This window comes from Moschus berezovskii, chromosome 23, assembly GCF_049115385.1.
Source record: "Moschus berezovskii isolate FMDL1 chromosome 23, NW_MosBer_1.0, whole genome shotgun sequence".
NCBI lineage: Eukaryota > Metazoa > Chordata > Mammalia > Artiodactyla > Moschidae > Moschus > Moschus berezovskii.
In genome coordinates this window covers 26,349,886-26,370,429 of record NC_142482.1, presented here as the reverse complement: position 1 = coordinate 26,370,429, position 20,544 = coordinate 26,349,886, and the positions used below count along the sequence as shown (strand labels likewise).

At 49.6% G+C, this 20,544-nt stretch overlaps 1 protein-coding gene across 1 annotated transcript in view; it reads left to right on the top strand.

Moving 5' to 3' along the window:
- Positions 1–20,544, top strand: part of LRFN2 (leucine rich repeat and fibronectin type III domain containing 2) — a 42,381-nt gene that overhangs the window by 5,673 nt on the left and 16,164 nt on the right. The window lies entirely within an intron of this gene.

The window sequence follows — 20,544 nt, the reverse complement described above, 5'->3', positions numbered from 1 at the left end:
GCTGACAAAGGTCCGTGTAGTCAAAGCTATGGTTTTTCCAGTAATCATGTATGGATGTGAGAGTTGGACCATAAAGAAGGTTGAGCACCAAAGAATTGAAGCTTTCAAACTGTGGTGCTGAAGAAGACTCCTGAGAGTCCCTTGGACAGCAAGGAGATCAAATTAGTCAATCCTAAAGGAAATCAACCCTGAATGTTCGTTGGAAGGACTGATGCTGAAGCTGAAGCTCCAATACTTTGGCCACCTGATGTGAAGAGCTGACTCATTGGAAAAGACCCTGATGCTGGGAAAGATTGAAGTCAGGAGGAGAAGGGGACGACAGAGGATGAGATGGTTCAGTGGAATCACTGACTCAATGGACATGAGTCTGAGCAAACTTTGGGAGATGGTGAAGGACAGGGAAGCCTGGCGTTGTACAGTCCATGGGGTTGCAAAGAGCTGGACAGGACTGAGTGACTAAACAACAACAACAATACATGACACAGAGATGCTCACGGCAGGGCTTTAATCCATGTTTGTCGCAGGAAGGACAAACCTTCTGGCTGAGAAGGAGGTTGCTGGAAGACTAGACAAGAACAGCCGGCAAAGCCACAGTTTCCAAATTGCCTCCCTTTCCCCGGCAGGAACAGCCACAGCAGTAATGGTACAAATTTGCATTGAGAGCTTGTTTGAACCGGGCACTATTCTGAGAACTTTATACATATGAACTCAACAGTTTTCTCACAACCCTGGGGGTTTAGAACTACCATTATTCCACTTCCCATGGAAGAAACTGGCTCAGGGTTTCAGAGCCAGCACTTGAATCCTTGCCATGTGGAAAGGGCAAGACCAATACTCAGTGAGGGAACCGAGGCCAACAGAGACACGTCATACTGCCCTGCATTTGTTCTAGTCCCCAGGCCCTAAGGGTCACATCCCAGGACTAGAGGATACAAGCCAAGGCTCCAAGCCCATGGGAGTGAGCTTGAGACAGCAGGGACAGAAAGAGGAGTGCCCAAGATGGGAAAAGTGCAGATTCTGTTTTTGAAGACTAGACTCTATAAAGCATAGGATGCTAGGCTGGGCGTGGACATTCCAAATTCCAGAAAGGATTGCCCAACAGATGGCTGTAAGCCCTTGGCAAAGAATGCTGATTGCCAGAACCCCACAAAGACTCCCAAGGAGCCAAATCATGCCCAGGTATTGAGTTCTCTTCAGGGGACACTATAACCCAGTTCTTTTTCTTTTTCCTGTTTTAATTGAAGTATAGTTGATGTACATGATTTACAGATGTACAACATAGTGATTCACAATTTTTAAATGTTATATTCCATTTATAGCTCCTGCAAAATACCGGCTATATTCCCTGTGTTGTACAATGCATCGTTGTAGCTTATTTATTTTAAACATAATAGTTTAAATTATTCTTAATCTTTAAATCTTTAATCTTCCTAATCCCCTATCCTATCCCAATCTTGCCCCTCCGCCGGACTGGTATAACTGCTAGTTTGTTCTCTGTATCTGTGAGTCTTGCTTTTTGTTTTATTCACTATTTTGTGACCAAGTAGTTCTTTTCATCTGCCTCCCTCATCATTCACAAGGACAGCCCTTCTCAGTGACATCCCCCCGACACGAGATTCTCTCCATGAGACATATTCACCCCCATGCGTCTCCATGGGGGAGGTTGACCAGAGCCTCTGGGGTGGTAGATGCTGTTGGAAACCGTCCTAGTGGGTTTCCAGTGGCTGTGACTCAGTGCCATAAAGAGTGCATCATGATTCGAAAGGATAGCTGACAACAATCCCACCCCGAGTTTGGGCCAAAATGGACATGTGTGAACCGTGCGATGGACTTGTAACTGGTCAACCAGATTAGTTTGTAGTTCCTTTTCCCCAAAAGTTTAGTTTTAATTGGAGAATAATCGCTTTACAATGTCGTGTCAGTTTCTGCCATGAGACAGTGTGAGTCGCCTCTAAGTACACTTATGCTCCCTCCCTTGTGAGCCTCCCTCCCTCCCACCCCCATTGACACAATATACACCACCATGTTAAATAGACAGCTAATGGGAAGCTGCTGTACAGCACAGAGAGCTCAGCCCGGTGCTCTGGGGCCAGATTGCTTAACAAAGTGGTGTGTGCATGGGAGGAAGCCTCTGGCTTGTACCTCCACACCTGCCTCATTCTGCACTGCTCAGAATACTTTCTTATTGACATGGATAATGACACAGAAAATACGTATTCTTTTTGGTTCAAAAACTCAGCTGCCATAGTTCAAGATGAAGAAAATCTGGCTTGATGGGAGTTTTGTGTGTCATCAGCTCAGAGTTTTAGCTGATCTCAAGGATGTTGTGGCTGAAAAGTGATGGAGCTGCCAAAAGACTCCTGTAACTGGGGGCTGTGTTAACAGAAGTCAAGTGCTGAGATCATGGGAGGTTGCAATTTTAATCACTGAGTCATTTTGAGCTGGTCAGAGCAGGGCTGTAACACATTTACTACAGGAAGACACAGTCTTCAGAGATTATCTTCACCAGTGGCAATATATCCGGAGATCCACTGATGAGAATGGGATTCTAGAATCTTGTGAGATGGGCAGAGGTTGGAGATGACAGGATTTGGGAAAGAAGTCATATATCCTTTAATTTATTCACAGATTGTACGAGTAGAAGGGAACACACACACACACAAACACACACTCTAAAGCAGGCATCAGCCCGTTACAACAAAAAAAATTCCAATAGCAGCGCCTGTACATACCTCCATCTGGCTACAAAATGACTTGGCCTGTGTCTTTCTTCCTTTCTAATATGTGCCACTCACGCATACTCATCTCCATATCCCCCACAACAGCTAGTGGGTCAATATCTGGTGAACTGAACAGAATGGAAGTGAACATCAGGGCTGCCCGACACCAGACAAAACAAGGGCTGCCACAAGGTAGTGAGCTGCCCGTACCAGGATGATTCAAGCGGAACCCAGCTGATTCCACACCAGGGATGCCCAATGGGCAGCCTGACTGTAACATTTGACTTAAACGATCCCACCCTGATGGTCTGTGACTCTGTTTAAGGCTTATTATCCCATGATCAAGACAATATGGTTACCACAGTTGCTAAATCCACCCGCTTTTCCAGTTGGGGCCACATGGCATCTTGCTTCCCCGGGTTAGGGTGCCCTGTCTCATAGGGATTTGAGCCCAGGGCCTGAGGTCGCAGACAGGGACCTTGGTGAAGGCTTAATTGTCCAGCCAGATTGGACATGTCATTGACAGGTCACCATTGACTGACACCATGGGTCTGCAGAAATCCTGGGAGCTGGGAGCTGTGTGTGTGAACCATCAGGTTCTAGTCGATATACCTAGGCTTCCCTGGTAGCTCAGCAGTAAAGAATCTGCCTGCAATTTAAGAGATGTGGGTTCGATCCCTGGGTCAGGAAGATCCCCTGGAAAAGGAAATGGCAACCTACTCCAGTTGATTCTGGGAAATCCAATGGACAGAGAATCCTGGTAGGCTATCTTCCATGGGGTCGAAAAAGAGTCAGATACGAATTAGTGAGTGAACGACAAACAACAATAATCTACATGCCAGGAAGGGGAAGCAGAGGCCTGGTTAATCCCAAGCCATGAATAACTCAGGATTTGAATTTGGCTATGAAATTGTGTCTTGCTTTTTTTATTATCAGATGATTAGCTCCCTAATTATCTAAGGGTTTTTGCTGACCTCCCAAGGCATTTGCCTTCCCTGAGTACCCATGACTGAGCCCTGCAGACAGCTTTGGGTCATACTAGACACAGACAGTCCACAAGACAATGTGACTGGGGAAGGCTGACTCCCACATCTGTCAGCCCCAGGGCCTGCCCTTTCAGGAAGTGACTAGCATTCATGTGGGCAGTGTCAGAGGTCGGGGAGCCAATGAGGGGAAGGGGAAGGCTGGGAGAGGGCAGTCAGAGAGAAGGGGCCTCCCCTCCCCAAGGAGAGAGCAACAGTCCATCCCAGCTGTGCCCCATTCCCGGTATGACATGGTAAGTTAAGTGCCCTGCATGTCATTATCAGCCCAAGTGACATTCACAAACACTTGTCTCTAAGTCATCAAGAACATCTGTCACCAGGTGTGACGCTGGAACAGTCCCCGGGAGGGCCAGGGGAACAGCCAGTGGACTTCTAAAGCACAGCATGGAATTAGCCAAGATGCAGCCTTGTCTTCATGAGGCTTATTCTGCTGTCATCATCTCCACGTAGCAAAAGTGAGGGCTTATGAGCCGAGAGACCCTGAAGGTGGTGGCAGATAGTAGCCATCTGTGACCCGCTGCAACTTTATCTTTAACCCCCTTTCCGTACCATGTTCCTCCATGACATAATCCCCACCGTGAAGGAGGCTGGACTTATTGAGTTTTGCAGGGCTAGAGTGGGGCATTTTTAAATTATTATTATTACTGTTGGTCTGTCTCCCATCTAGGGAAAAAATAAGAAGGCAGGTTCAACCAGTTTCTACTCCATCATTATGAGTCAATACCCCAGTGGAGATTGCCCCTGCCCCCTACCCCATGAAAATGCAGCTAATTGGAACTCCACAATAGGGTAGAGGGAAATTTACTAATGAACCTATGATCCTGTGGATATGGGGAGAAACTTCTGCGGAGGGTGCTCCCTAAAGTGTTAGTCACTCAGTCGTGTCCAACTTTTTGTGACCCCATGGTCTATAGCCCACCAGGCTTCTCTGTCCATGGAATTCTCCAGGTAAGAATACTGGAGTGGATAGTCATTTCCTTCTCTAGGGAATCTTCCCAACTCAGGGATCAAACCTGGTCTCCTGCATTGCAGGCAGATTTTTTACCATCTGAGCCACCAAGGAAGCCAGGGAGGGCCATACCAGATATAAGAGCTGCCATCTATGCAGGGGGAGGGTTCTTTGATTCAGCTGCTTCCCTGGACATCTCAGCTTCTACTGAAAGGTTGGATTGGACCCCACTGTCAGGGAAAAAATGTGTAAAGGAGAAAGTTGGGGTGATTGAGGTAGAAAGATTCCCAGGAACTCCCTAGTTAAAGCCAAAATCAGCCTGCCTTGGATTTTATATTTTTTTACAGTATTTGACTATTGAAATCTGACATCAACAAGCAGGGATGGACAAGACAAATATTATATCCATTTTATAGCTGGTGAAACTGAGCCTTTAATGAATTGAGGAGATTTCCCAAGGTTCCACAAAGCAAAGACTAGAAATATCATGTCCACATCCAATGCCAGGTACATGCTGTGTGAAACTTCTCACTAATATCCCAAGGAGTTTTCCTTAAGGCTGGAGACTTGGGCTGAGGGTCACCAACTGTGACTTCTTTTTCTCAGAAGGATGGGGTAATTCACTGGGAGGCTGCTGAGATTTTCTTTTCCAATTTTAGTTGCTTTCCTCACATTTCTAAAGCCTAGCCATAGCAATTAGGATGAACAGAAAATTCAACCAAAGAGATTTAAATTCATATTGGTTTATGTCTCTTGTGTAAAAGAAGTCAGTGGACGGGTGTTTAGTCTGGGTTTCTGGGCAGCCTGGACACCAAAGACCCAGCTCCTACCTTTCTGCTCAGCCATTCTCACCACACAGGTTCTGTCCTTAAGGTTTCCTCATGGTGTGAAGTGGCTGGCACGCTAGCTATCATATCTCCTTTTTATACAGTGGGGAAGATGAAAAGCAGAAGGATAAGAGGGCAAAGGAGAGGAGGTTCTCCCTCTGGTAACATCTGCTTATATCTCTTTTGGCCATATCTGTCTGCAAGGGAGGCTGGGAAACGTAGTTTTTTAAAGCTAGGCCAAATGCACTGCTAGTAATATAGCACGTCTAGAACCTGAGTTTGCACCCCAGCTCTACATTTACTAGTCCTGGGACCATGGGCGAATCACTAAGCCACTCTCATATTTATACCAATAGTGGCATGAACTGCATGAGATCGCATATCTGGAAGCGCATTTACATGCGGTCAGCTATGAAGTGTCAGAAACATGTCAGTCCTTACTGTTATTAGGAGCCTGACAACTTTCCCTACTTGGCTCTCTCTTCTTGTCCTTATTCTCCAGGCTTCTTCTTGTGGCTCTGTTCTTCAAAACTTACTCCAAGAGAGCTGTCAACTGGGAAAACCATCTGATAAAGTTTTAAGAGATCAAGCTGTAAGACATAATCCCTTCCAGAAATCTTTGTAGTTCAATTGGAAACTCTGAAAGACCCAAAGGAGTGAATCTATAAGGGTGTAATTTCAAAGCCCACAGCAGGTTTGAGCATAGGAGAGACAATTTTCAGGGGTGCCTTCCAGGAGCATCTCAAATCACATCACTACTTTCTCATCCTGCCCCTCTTGCTCCACACAAGGTGAACACCACTCAGGTGCAAAACCTTCAGGGCATCAGTTCAGAGATGACTAACTTCTCTACATATCATTCCCTCTATTCTCAAAAAGTTCTGTCTGAAGACATCTCTGAAGAGAGAAAAATTAGCAGGAGTAAAATTATTACAGTGTGTAACCAGCCTGCTTTTCCTTTGGAATGTGGCTTTTCTCCCTTGTAGTGAAGGGGGAACCAGAGAACCAGCTCCTTTCAGCCTCATAACAGCTCCAGGGGAGCTGGGAGTCAGGCAGGTGTGAAACCCAGGCATTCTGATGCAGAACCCGAGGTTTCCCACCACCTAGTGTTCCCCAAGCCTGGCTGTGCGCTGGAATCCATGGGGAGCTGCATCCTGTCTCCAGGAGATCCTAAGCCAGCTTCAGCTGGGGCCCAAGCATCTGTGTTTTTAAAACTCCCACAGCGACCCTGATGTGTGTTCCACATGGGGCCATTGTGCCCGGGGAATGGGCACTGCTGGGAGGTGAGCTGCTATAAATCCCACAGCTGGGGCTTTGGTATCTGAACTTCTGGTGAGAAAAGTCAGCAGACGGGGGTTCCCATCCCGGCTCTCCCATGCCCTTGTCATCTCACCTCTTAGACTTTGTTTCATCTGTAACACTGAAATACAAACTCTTTCAAACGGGGTCATCTCCAGAGAGATAAAGTATGTGAAACATTTAGGAAACAAAAGCACCTTGTGCATTTTAGTTGCTGGAGTCATTTTTCTTACCCTTCGGCTGAGGCTGAGTGATGAATACCAGGAGGCTAGAATCAGGGACTCCAGACGTGGGCTCTCATCTCCCCTCCCTTTCCTTCTCTGAGCCTCAGGCTTCTCATCTGCAGAATGGGGATGCTAGTGACTCCCAAAGGTGTTGTGAAATGGGAAGAGATGTAAGGCGTGAAGAAGACCAGCTTCAGATAGTATGAAGTGCTTCTTATCGCAAAGATCTGACTGGGGATTTGTTTCTGTCATGTAATGGAGTACCAGAGGGTTCGTGCTCAGGGCTGGCATGGGAGTTCCATGGACCTCAGGGACTGAGGCTCCTTCTCAAGTTGCACAACCTTTAACATGTGGCTCTCCGCCTCTGTGCTTGCTGACCCTTTCCCCCAGGACTTCCTCCTGTGTGCCCAGCCCACAGAGAGGGCAGCTGAAGTGGAGGAGAGCTGGTGTCCCCAGAAGCAGCCCCAGTCTATGCCAAAGGGAACTGGAGGATTAACACCCCAGCTTCCTCCCCTGGAGGGGAGGAGGGACAGCTGAGGCGTATTCTATGCAGTCCCCAGAAGATCCCGATACAACTGAGCCCAGATTACTCACGATGGTAACTTGCTTATCAACACACCCTGTATGGACCTTCTTCCCCAAAAGAAGAGCGTCCTGGGCTCAAATAAACTATTGGCACTCAAATCTTTGTCTTAGAGTCTGCTCCAGGGAAAGCCAAATGAAGGAAGGCAGGCACCAACCTTTCAGATGAGTCAGCCCCTTTATTTATTTAGTTTTTGAAAGTCTTTATTGAATTTGTTACAATACTTCTTCTGTTTAATGTTAGTTTCTTTTGGGGGGGGAGGGGCGGATGCTGGGAATCACGTGGGATCTTAGCTCTGCAGCCAGGGATTGAACCCACAAGCCCTGCATTGGAAGGTGAAGTCTTAACCATTGAACTGCCAGAGAAGTCCTTGAGTCAGCCCACTGAACGAGTCCCCCAGGAATCTCACCCCATGGCTCCTGCTTCTATCAATTGTATTTCCTCAGTTTGGATCAGAGGCTGAGAAAGTTGGTCGTTTGTTCAGGCATGTCGCATTCCCAAATAAAGTCAGGGATCTGCTGGGGAGTTAGGGGAGGAGGATGGATGTCCAGCCGGCGTGCAGCCCCAGAGAGCTCTATGGGTGAAAGCATCAGTGTCATTCACGTCTCTTGGCACCTGCCTGCCCACACCATCCCAGGGGCCAGCAGCCTGCACGTGTAGCTGAACCCAGCCTGGGGAAGGGAGATGATCCGGGCTGCTTTTCTGCTCTGTGTGAGCGCTCTTTTCTCATCTCTAGAGACGCTGAGACAGAGAGAGAAGCCGAGGGGGATGTCTGAGTCTTTGCCAATTAGACCTATGGTCTGGCAAGTGCGTGTGTGATAAGAGTGGGCACCCTGTGGGTGACAGAAAGGCTCCAGATGTGAAGTCAAATTAACGCCCATCATCTTCAGAGCCTCAGAGGTGGTGGGGGGTGGTGAGCCAGCAGGATCACACAGAACCACAGACTGTGATGTGCCAGCCCAGGGTGAGAGCGGGGCCACGGAGACGTGCAATGCGGATGAATAAGCTCATTAACTATTTACAGAGGAGAGCTATTTCTAGCTGGGGTGGGCTCCAGAGATGGCCTCCCACTTGTGCTCTGGCTGCAGTGCTGATGCTGTGGGTGGGGAGTATGGGTCCAGAGATGGGAACTCACTTCTACTGCCTTGTCAAGAAGGTACCTGTTGAGAAATTAAACATCACACGGAACTATTAAACACTTAACCGTCTAACCAGGTAATTCATTAGTGATAATACTAAGTTAGGGGGCTGCTCAATTTAGTAATTGACTGCCTAAAAGGTGAAAATGTAAATGAATTGCTTGGTGAAGTTGATCCACTTGAGCTTTTTCATGAGCTAATGGAAGTGCATTCACAAGCCTGGGTGGGGAGGGGTGTATTCTGCGGCTGGGTGGGCAGAGTTTCTGGAAGTAGGTGGAGTGGGCTATAAGCTGTGTCCTGGGGAGTATGGGATTTGGAAGGAAGAGGGAGGGGTTAGCTGTTTTAAGTGGAAGCAATAAAAGGCCAAGGCAGGAATGATCAGGCCCGGTCAGGGACCCCTGAAAACCCTGGTGTATTAGTCAGTGCTGTCACAACAATAATGCTGCATGACAAACAAGTCCAAAATCTCAGTAGCTTACAGCCTATTGAATCTTCTTCTTCGTAGGTGTGCAGGTTGGTTGGAATTCACTGGGTCTTGGCTGGGCTGGGCTCCAGGCTCCAGTTCAGTTCAGTTCAGTTCAGTCGCTCAGTCGTGTCCGACTCTCTGCGATCCCATGAATCACAGCATGCCAGGCTTCCCTGTCCACCACCAACTCCCGGAGTTCACTCAAACTCATGTCCATCCTCATTCAGTATCCTCCAGGCTCCAAGTCTGGTTTAAATCTTCTCCATGTATTTTATTCTAGAGCCCAGGTAGGTGGCAGTGGTCATCCAGAGTATGTTTTCCTCATGGTGATAGCAGAAATGAAGAGGGCAGGTGAAGAAGCAAACATCAAGCCTCTGCTGGCATTATATCGACTAAATCCTGTGGAGCAAAGCAAGTTACAAGGCCAGCCAAGCCCAAAGTCAAGGGGCAGGTCGTGCACATCACCCACCGTCAGGCCATGGCAAGACTGTGGAGATTTCATTTTACTGGTGTTTAGTTGCTCAGTCATATCTGACTCTTTTGCGATCCCATGGACTGTAACCCACCAGGCTCCTCTGTCCATGGGATTCTCCAGGCAAGAATACTGGAGTGGGTTGCCATTTCCTTGATCCAGGGGATCTTCCTGACCCAGTGATTGGACCTGCATCTCCTGCATTGCAAGTGGATTCTTCACCACTGAACAACCAAGAAAGCCCAATTAAAGAGAAGTTAAGGAATAGGTTCAACAGCTCAGTCTACCACACCTGGCTTATTTGGTGGAAACTTTATCTCTAGTGCTGCTGCTGCTGCTGCTAAGTCGCTTCAGTCGTGTCTGACTCTGTGCAACCCCATAGATGGCAGCCCACAAGGCTCCGCTGTCCCTGGGGTTCTCCAAGCAAGAATACTGGAGTGGGTTGCCATTTCCTTCTCCAATGCATGAAAGTGAAAAATGAAAGTGAAGTCGCTCAGTCGTGTCCGACTCTTTGTGACCCCATGGACTGTAGCCCACCAGGCTCCTCTGTCCATGGGATTCTCCAGGCAAGAGTACTGGAGTGGGTTGCCATTGCCTTGCAGTGGGTCTCAAACTTGAGCACACATCAGAATCACCTAACAAACTTAGCACTGTTAGCACAGCAATGCAGAGCCCTACCCCTCTGGGTTTCTGACCCATTCGGTCTGGAATGGGGTCTGAGAATCTACAATTCTAACATATTCTCCCAGTGATACTGATGTTGTCCATCCAGGGGCCACTTTTTTATACCCTCTGGTCTATGGAAACAATAGGAGGTTTGTTCGAGAGAGTGGAAGAGAGTAGACTGTGGGTGGTCTGGAGTGTCACACACAGTAGCTGTATTTACGGAGCCCTAACTACATTCCCCATGTATCGTGCTGCGATACATGGGGTCGCAAAGAGTCAGACACGACTGAGCAACTGAACTGAACTGAACTGAACTACATTCCAGGTATTGTTTTAAAGATGTGCTGTGTATTTCATTTCTCTTACATGGTACTTTAAGCCTATGACATTGCCATTTGACGGATGAAGACTCCGAAGGATAGGGAGGCAGCGTGACTTACAAGATCTCCCAGCTTGGAGGTGGTGGAGCTAGACTTTGTAGCTGTCCTGACTTCAAGCCTTCTCCTTTTGGCCGTGGGAAGCCAGGGTCAAGCTCTGAGGGGAGAAACAACCTGTGACGGAAAATCTCCAGATTTGGAACTGGATGGTCTAGGCACAAACTGCACTTTGACTCTTGGTATCTAGGTTTTTTATTTATTCAACCAGTAAATGCTTGTTGAGTGCTGGCTTTGGGGTAGAATCTACTCAAGACCATAGGGTTAGAACAAAATAGGCACAGTCTTGGTCTAAAAGGAGCTTACGTTCTTATGGAGGAGAGGGATGAAAAATTTTAAATGTGCGCTGCTGCAGCTGCTAAGTCGCTTCAGTCGTGTCCGACTCTGTGCGACCCCATAGACAGCAGCCCACCAGGCTCCGCCATCCCTGGGATTCTCCAGGCAATAACACTGGAATGGGTTGCATTTCCTTCTCCTAGGAAAAGAAATAAGTAGTGTAGGGATGCTCTGGGGAGCACTGTTTTATATGGGTGGCCAGAGATGGCCTTTCTAAAGAGTGATACTGGAGCAGAGACCCAAATGGAGTGAGAGAAAGAGCAGGCAGAGAGGAAACAGCAACAACAAAGACCCTGGGGTAGGATGTCCTTGTCCTGTTGGGAGAAGCAGCCAGACTCCACTGCGTCTGGAGGAAGAGGGACAGTGCGTGTGGTCAGAGAATTGGACGCAGCTGGATTAGGTAGGGCCTCACAGGCCATGGTGAGGCCTTGGACTTTATGCGGGATGAGATGGGAGTCATTGGAGGGATTAGCACAGGAGAGTGGCCTGATGTGATTAAGAAAGACAACTTGGCTGCCTACAGAATCTGGAGACCACAGTGGGCAGGGGCAGAAGCAGAGAGACCAGCTACACCATGGTTGTCGGAATCTTAGCCATGTCTTGAGACCCTCCTGCTCCTTAATGCCCATGTCCATAAAGTGGGAGAAGGACCCCTGCCACTGAAATTTCCCCTCCTGGGCTCGTTATGAGAGTGGCAGGGAGGTCAGGGTGTGGGCATATGAGTGAGCAGGAAATACTCAGGAAGGAAACAAAGCGGCATCTTATGATGATTTTTCTGGCAGAATCCTTGGGGCTGCGTCTGCCTGGCCCGGGAACCTCCCCGAGGCCCAGCCCACAGCCACGGAGGAGAGAGGAGTTTCCCATCTCCCCCTCCAGAGCATCACAGCTCACCCACCACTCTCCCAGCTCCTCCAGTCAGCACCCCGCCCTCTCCCCCCAAGCCCTCTCACTCTGATAGGGGAGTAATTATTTATGTTCCTGTTTAATTAGCTCATTAGGCATGTGCTGCAGTATTTCTGAGAATAAATCTCCCTCTCTAGTGTCTCTGAAGAGCGTTTTTGCTGGTGCCTGGCCGCAACGATTGGGCAGCCCTTGTGGGTTTGAGGGTGGCCGGTGGTCAGGGGCTGGGTGACCTGTGTTCTGGCTCCTGGGATGTGTGTGTGTGTGTGTGTGTGTGGACAGGTGGGGAGGCTGCTGAGGCCCTGGGCATGGAGACAGGATCTTGGAAACTGTGATGGTGGCAACAGCCAGCACTGAACACCAGAGATATATTTTTACCACCCGTCAGAATGCCGCTGCGTGTGAGCCATTGCCAAGGGCTGCTTCCAAAGGCTGCTTTTCCCTCAAGCTTTGATTGTCGATCAAAGAAAGGTCTGTGTGGAACAGGGAGGCTTTGAAAATTCCCAGGTCGGCTAGGCTGGTGCTCCGCAGTCCTTTCCCTCCGGCAGGGAGGCTGGAAAGAAGCTTCGATCCTGCAGCAAAAGTGAGTGGGTGGAGCCCACCCTCCTGAGGTCAGGAAAGGAGTCCCTCCAATGTCCCTCATCTTTCCTAGAGGGGGCCTAGGAATAGAATCCCACCCAGAAATACTGCCTTCATGTAAGATCAGGAGGTCTGACATTCCACCATTAGAGATGTGTTTCTTTCCATCTGTCGTGGGAGATACTCACTCAGGCAGTTTCCTCTGGGACTGACAGAGGCCACAAGAGGAGGTTCTAGTAGGAGGTGGCAAGGAGAGTCAGGAAGGGGTCGCTAGGAAACCTCGAAGCCCAGTTGCCGTGGACATATTGCTAAGGGCTTGGGAGAGTTCAGGGAGAGGGAGGGAAGCCAAGGTCTTGGGACTAATTTGGTTGTTCATTCTTTAAAACTCTTTTGTGACTCTGTTCTGTCTTTAAAATGGGCATAGTTCTTGCTACTCTCATACACTGAAAAAAAGTCCAGAGTGAAAAGGGGACAGTTCAAGGTCATCCAGGCCCGCCTTCTCCTTTCTTCACCAATCCTTACAATGCCCACCACCCTTCCTACCCATCAACCCCACCCCTACCACCTTCTTGGAATGCTGACTGGCCCCACATGGGGGATAACTTCCAGACACAAGAACCTTTTTATTCAAGAGCCCAGACTACCGCTGGGTGCCTTTAAGTTAAGAGGTTTTTTTTTTTTCTTACAGACTCCAAACTTCACCTCTATCTACTGCCTAGCCTTAGATTCTGTCTTCATTCTCATCAGGCATAAAACTCATTCTTCTTCCACAATATTTAATTTTTGCAGAAAATTCTCCTGGTTCACCTAGTACTATTTGTTTTTTCAAATTCAAGATCCTCCCTCCCTGCTGCCTTCCACTTTGCCTTTCACTTTTAGTCATTCTAGAGGTTTTCGTTTGCTGCTTCTGATGCCAGGTCTGGGCCACTCGTGGGGAAGACAACTGGGAACAGGACACCCTCACCCTTCTGCAGCTCATATTTCCCAGGGAGAGAGGCATTAAATGACTGTGTACTTGTGTAGTCACTGATTCAGATACCATAGCTGTGATAAACTGTGTGAAGCTTGACAAGAGCAGACCCTGGGGAGGTCAGAGAAGGCTTCCTGGAGGAGGTGACCCAGAAGGTCAAGTAGGAGCTCAATCAGTGAATAAATTTGGGAGGCATTGCAGGTAAAGGACTGCTATGCTTGTCCCTGGAGCAAGAAGGGACCTGGGGTGTGTCCCTTGGCATGTATCCTGGTCCCTTGCTTCAGATGTGTGTCAGGCTGTGCCCTCCTGCATGTGTGGGATCCAGCAACTGGATGTGGCCTGACCAGAGCAAAGTGGACTGGGGCAGTTCCTCATGGGCCAGGGTCCCCCGCATCTGAAGGCAGCCTCAGGCCCCCTGGTCTCCTTTGATCCGAGTCCCACACAGACAAGGTGGCCCTACAAAGCCACCCCCCTTGCATGTTCTGAAGCCCTCACAGCCCCTCCTCCCTGGGTTCTTCCCAGGATGAAGTGGCCCCAGGGATGTGTGGCCACCTGGTTGGTATGTGGGCATTCTAAGTGAGGTCATTGTTTGGACATCACAGCAAACATCCTGGGGTCCTCCAGTTCAAGCCTTCTTAATGACTTTTGATCTGCCATAAAACACTTAAAAAATTTACTCATCTTGTTTTACATATGTTTTTGTGTTGCAAGTCCTTGTATGCACTTGGTTGAAGGTCACACGTGTGTGCTTGGTCACTCAGTTGTGTCCAACTCTGCAACCCCATGGACTGTAGCCCGCCAGGCTCCTCTGTCCATGGAATTCTCCAGGCAAGAATACTGGAGTGGGTTGCCATTCCCTTCTCCAGGGGAGCTTCGTGACCCAGGGGTTGAACCCGTGTCTCCTGTATTGCAGGCGGATTCTTTATAGTCTGAGCCACCTGGAGAGCCCTGGTTGGAGGTCAGTGGAATTATAAGCCACAAAGCCAGTTGATGGGGTTTAGGTCAAAAGTACCGAGTGGTTGTGGATGGTCTCTTCTCCAGCCATGACAATAAGAGTGAGAACCTACCTTTCTGAGAAACGGGTCCATGCCAGGTACTCATCTAAGTTCATTCATTAACTCATTTAATTCTTCCAACATCCCAATGAAGAAGGTGCTATTACTATCCCGATGAGAAAATTGAGGCCAGAAGAGGTTAAGAAGCTTATCCACGGTGTCCCACCTGGGATTTGACTCTGGACCCTACACCTCGAGGCCTTGATAATACGTACTTAGCATCTGAGTGCTTGCTGTGTGCTTCTCAGGGCACCGAGCATGGGCACCACCCCTGGGAAGCAGCTGTTACTCCTAAGCCCGCTTAACAGGGTAGGAATCTCTGGGATCAGAGAGGGTAAGTAAGCTGCCTGAGGTCTCCCAGCTTGAAAGTGGCAGAGTCAGAATTCAAGTCTAGGTTGGCTGTGCTCCAGAGAGCTCCTGACTCTTCCTTTCCTTCCCAGGACATGAGTTACAATGGAGAGGAGCAAGGCACGTGTCTCAGGGTCACAGGTGGTGTGTTCAAAATAGAGGTCGGCGACCACATTTCCTTTCCAGACAGTCTAGCCGCTCCTTCCCAGCCGCCTGGTCTATTAGCAAACCCAGGTCATTCAGAAGCACCAGGAGGAAACGGGGAGTCTGAACCAGACCAGACCACCCACCCCCACCCCCATGCACACATAAGGAGGAACCTAGAGGAGAGCAGGAGAGGGGGTGCTTCAGGGAAGGGTCTCAGTTAAGACACGGGGAAGAACTTACAGGCAGCACTGGTGGTGTCTGACGAGCAAAGCCAGACTTCTTTCAGAGCAAGAGGCCTTGGCTGCCTGAAGGGCCTGGAGGGTTCCATCTGAGGCAGGAAGGCTTTTTACTCCTTTATGCTAAAAAAAAAAAAAAAAACTGATGGTCGTACCCTGGGCATTCTAATGTGTGACTTGCCCTTTGAACCACAGCTGCCTCCTCCTAGGGCTGAAATGAAACCCGGGTCATGAGTTCAGCCCTGGTGATGGGGGTGCTCCTGGGAGAGGAGGGAGATTTATGGCTCGGTCTCTGCCCTCCATGAGCCATCATCCCCCGGAGCCACCGTGGCTGCTGCCTCCTCAGCCAAGCAAGGCCCAGGCCCAGCGCCGAGGGTCAGGGGGTTGTGGGGCGGGGAGGGGACGCCATGAGTCTCTGATAGCCCTGGGGCTCCCTGGCTCACAGAAGGCAGTGGAGGGAGCAGCCAATAGATCACAGCTGGGCTGTTGACCTTGAGTCTTAAGCAAAGTGAAGAATAAAAGGTCATATTTATTCCGTCAGAGCCACGGGAGCCGTGAAATATCGGAGTGTGAATAAAGACGGTGCTAAATCACTCACCACCGCTGGGGACTTGGCTGATCTGTCTTCTGGCCCCATCATCACCCTCTGGGTGAGCTGGGGCTCAGTATACTCAGAAAGTGAGGGAAAAGAAGAGATGGGGACTCCAGGGGACCTCTAATGGAATAGAGCGGTGCCAAGACCCTTGTGATTCATAGGCTTCTGGAGAGTAAGATGTCCCTTGCCTCAAATGTCACCTTTAAATACCCCTGACCAGCCCACGTGGAGTGGAGTCTGCCCTCCCTAGCACCCCCCACCCCTTTCACCTTCTTTTAACCTGCTATGCTCTTTCTGTTTCCCATAGCTCACTCAACTTTCCAACATATTATGTGATTTCCCAGTTGTGTTCATCACTTACTGTGCCTTCTCCCTGCCCGGAGTGTCAGCTCCATGGGGTGGGGACTTAGGTCTCATGCTCATGGCTGTACCCCCGGCAGCAGCACTGGCACACGACAGATAGATGCCCCATGGAAGTCAGATGAACAGATGAGTCTGGGAAGACTTTGGCAAAAGTCTAATCACAACCTCTCACCAGGGAAGAGTGGCGACTCAGATTGGGGATGGGGCTTGCCCCAGGCCTTCCAGCCTAGTGGGGGCTGCAGAGCTGAGGGATGAATCTGGGCACCTGCCTCCAGGGCTCAGGTGCTGTGTGGTCCAGGCTGCTCTCACACCCATCAGAGGACACGCTTGCTGATCACATGCTATTAAATACCAGTAGGACCCCAGAGCTGTGCAGCCTGGGGTGGGGCAGGCTGGGATCTGGCTCGCTTCCTCCCTTGATTAAAACAAACCAACAATGACAACTAAAAAACCCCAAAAAGATAGTAAATTTACTGATAATTAGGTTCCTTGTAAGGAAAGTTATGACCAGCCTAGATAGCATATTAAAAAGCAGAGACATTACTTTGGCAACAAAGGTCCGTCTAGTCAAGGCTATGGTTTTTCCTGTGGTCATGTATGGATATGAGAGTTGGACTGTGAAGAAAGCTGAGTGCCGAAGAATTGATGCTTTTGAACTGTGGTGTTGGAGAAGACTCTTGAGAGTCCCTTGTACTGCAAGGAGATCCAACCAGTCCATTCTAAAGGAGATCAATCCTGGGTGTTCATTGGAAGGAATGGATGCTAAAGCTGAAACTGCAATACTTTGGCCACCTCATGAGACGAGTTGACTCACTGGAAAAGAGTCTGATGCTGGGAGGGATTAGAGGTGGGAGGAGAAGGGGACGACAGAGAATGAGATGGCTGGATGGCATCACCGACTCTGTGGACATGAGTTTGAGTGTACTCCGGGAGTTGGTGATGGACAGGGAGGCCTGGCGTGCTGTGATTCATAGGGTTGCAAAGAGTCGGACATGACTAAGTGACTGAACTGAACTGAACTGAACTGAACCCAAAAGGGGTCCAAAACTATGGGTTCCATGACTGGAGGATGTCAGGGAATTTTCCTTCCTGGGAATTTTCAAGGGGTAGAGGGGAGTGAGGCGTGAGTGTGCATTAAGCACCCTCACCCTCGCGTAGCAACACCGGTGTGCTTGATCCCTCACGTGGATCATTCACTTGCTTCCATCTCCCAGGCTGTGACGGACTGTAGTAATAATGGCCAGCCTGAGCTCTGTGCAAGCACCGTTCTCGGTGCTTTTAGGTAATTCATTCATTTCCCTTGCCCAACAGCTCTTCGAAGTGGATAGCTTCTGTTACGGTCCTCATGGTACAGATGAGGAACTGGAGGCAAATACGCCGTAAAATAAATGTTACTGTTCTGGGTGCTCTGGATGGAGTCAGCGAACAGAACACCCAGAGATCCTCAGCCTCATGGGGAAACTGGCAACAAGCAGGATAAATGGGCAGATTATAGATGTGCGGGGAGCAGTCAGTGCTCTGCCCAGAAGAATCCATACACAGAGCAGGGTAAGGGGCGTGGGGCTGGGGAGGGGTGTGGGCAGATGACAATATTAAATAGGGGGGCTGGGCGGGCCCCCCTGAGGAGGTGAGATGTGGCAAAGACTTGAAGGAGGTGAGTCAAGCAGGGGTCTGCAGGAAGGGCATTTCAGGCAGAGGGAACAGCCAGGGTGAGGCCTCAAGGGTGGAGCATGTCTGGGGAGCAGCGGGAGCTGGGGTGGCTGCCGTAGAGGGAGACAGGGAGGAGCAGGGTCCGGGAGACTGGGCAGGGAGGTCGTGGGGCCAGACCACGTGGAGCCTTGCAGGCCCTTGGAGCATGTTTTCTCCATGTTCTGGCTTGTTCAAATGCTCGCCTCATCAAAATGCTCACGCTGACTGACAGCCTCAAGCCAGAACTCTCATCTCCTCACACACTAATGAGGCTTCAACCCTAGTCAGCAGACACACACGACACACCCGCACACCTGCGCACCAGTCAGTGGACACACACGCAGCTCCCCTGCCGGGCTTCACCCTCCATCCCGCCTGTGTGGCTGGAAGAGCTTCAGGCGGCCCACCAGCCTTGCCCCTGCTGCAACCACAGCAGGGCCCCTCCCTGGCCCGACCAGGAGAGGGAGAAAGTGAACCTGGGGCCTCGGACCTGTGCTCCCCCAATAAACAGCACTGGAGAGACTCCCAGGCAGCTCCAGACCTGTCTGTGCTGTGCTCACAGGATTACTTCCCTGCTGAGGTCAGAGACCGACAGCGGGCTGCCCTCCTGGGACCCTGAAGCACATTTGGAGGCTCGTTGTCCCCACAAGAGCTGCTGCCCCCAGGCTGGGGGAGGGGGTGAGGGAGGGGAAGATACAAATACCACTTTTAGTTGTTCCCAGTTAAAACCATGAGGATGCATGCCTAGGCCCAGGCCAGCCTCACCTGAAAACTCCCAACTCATGAGGAAGTCCTATGGCGAGGTTGATCTTCCCACTCAATACAGGGACGCCAACCCCCAGACACCCCACCAGTGACCCCAGGCAGTTCACCTTTGCCACTGCAAGAGGTCCTACTGGGAGATGTGGGGGTTGGATAGTGTTCATGTTCTCTATAGAAACTATGATGACAGACAGACAGATAAACAGATGATAGACAGACAGATGATAAAGTAAGCATTCACTAGAAATGTGCATGGGCTACTGAGTATATATCGCATGTCAGCGCCCTCCTTATTTTATTCTAATTCTCATATGACGCTGCAGATTAGCTTTGCAGACTGCTTTTACAATCAAGATGACTAAGCTCTGGGAAGTTAAGCACTGGAGTAAAGATCATACAGCCAATAAGATGTGAGTCAGGACTGAAGCCCAGAGCCCAGGTCACTCTGGTGTCAAATCCCATTCAGAACTGGGGACCCAGTGCCCGAACTCCCACAGCCCTCTGATGACTGTGCCTGGCCTTCCCTCCTCCTGCCTCTCCCTCACTCCCTTCACCCCTCTCCCAGTGATATTCTTGTGGAGTTCTAGATGTCAGAATTGGACACTGGAGCACAGAGGAGGAAGGTGACTTGCCCAAGGTCACACAGCAAGTCCATGAGAGAGCCAGGGTTAGAGCCTTGTCCCTCCAGCTGGACTGGAGAATACTTGGTGGGTGTGGATAACTTGGTTTCTCCATCCCCTGGACAGAGTGGCCTCCCCATTGCCCACGGAGGTTTTCTCCCTACCCTCAGTCATCCCTTCCCGGTCAGCCTGCTTGTTAGAGGCAGAGATGTCCAGGGCAGCATCAGCAGAAGTGCAGGCTGGAGAAGTGCTGAGCGGGCTGCACTAGACCACCAGCTGGAAAGGGCATCTCTCCACAGGTTAAGGCGGCGAGCACGATGGCCCTGCAGCCCCGTGAGCCACAAGTCGAGCAGCCCCCTCAGGTGTGGGGTCCAGCCTCAGGCCTGTGACTTGGAGCACCTGTCAGTTTCTCAGTCCCTCGTTCATGCAGAGCGGTTGAGGGTCCTCATTAAAAAAAAATGATGCCTCACCTTTGCAAGCACTTTGCCACGCACGAACAGCAGCTTGGTAGGTTTTCCCAACAACCTCCTAGTCTCACTCAGCTAGTAGCTGCCAGGGCCAGGGTTTAACCTCAGTCTGCAGGCAGCAAATCCAGTATCATATGACTGCCTTTTTGTCCCCAGTAAACTCTGAGACGTTAAAGGAACAGCACAGAGAATCATTTATTGCTAAGTTACTAAAGGTAATACTGATCACTGCTATTTAAAAAAAAAATTCATTGAAGCGTTAATTTAAAATGTGTTCATTTCTACTGATGGCTGCTTTTTATTGCACAAACATATCTTGAGCACTGTGCTCAGTACTTAACAAATACTATTGTGTTTAACTTTCACAAAGATACTGTAGGATCCATGCTATTAACCCATTTTGTAGGCAAGAAGACTGAGGGAGACTTAGAGATGTGAAGTGACTTACCTATATTGCGTGATCAGTAAGCTTTTTTCACCCTCGCACAGACTTACCTGGGGAGTGATACAGTTCCCTTCTTCAAGAAGCTTCTGATCTGATAGAGGGAGGGGATCCCTCCCTCTGGAGGATTACAATGGGGGTAAAAGGCAACAAGCATCTTTTTGGCTTTGTTACTGTGTTTAAATATACATAACATGAAATGTACCGTTGTAA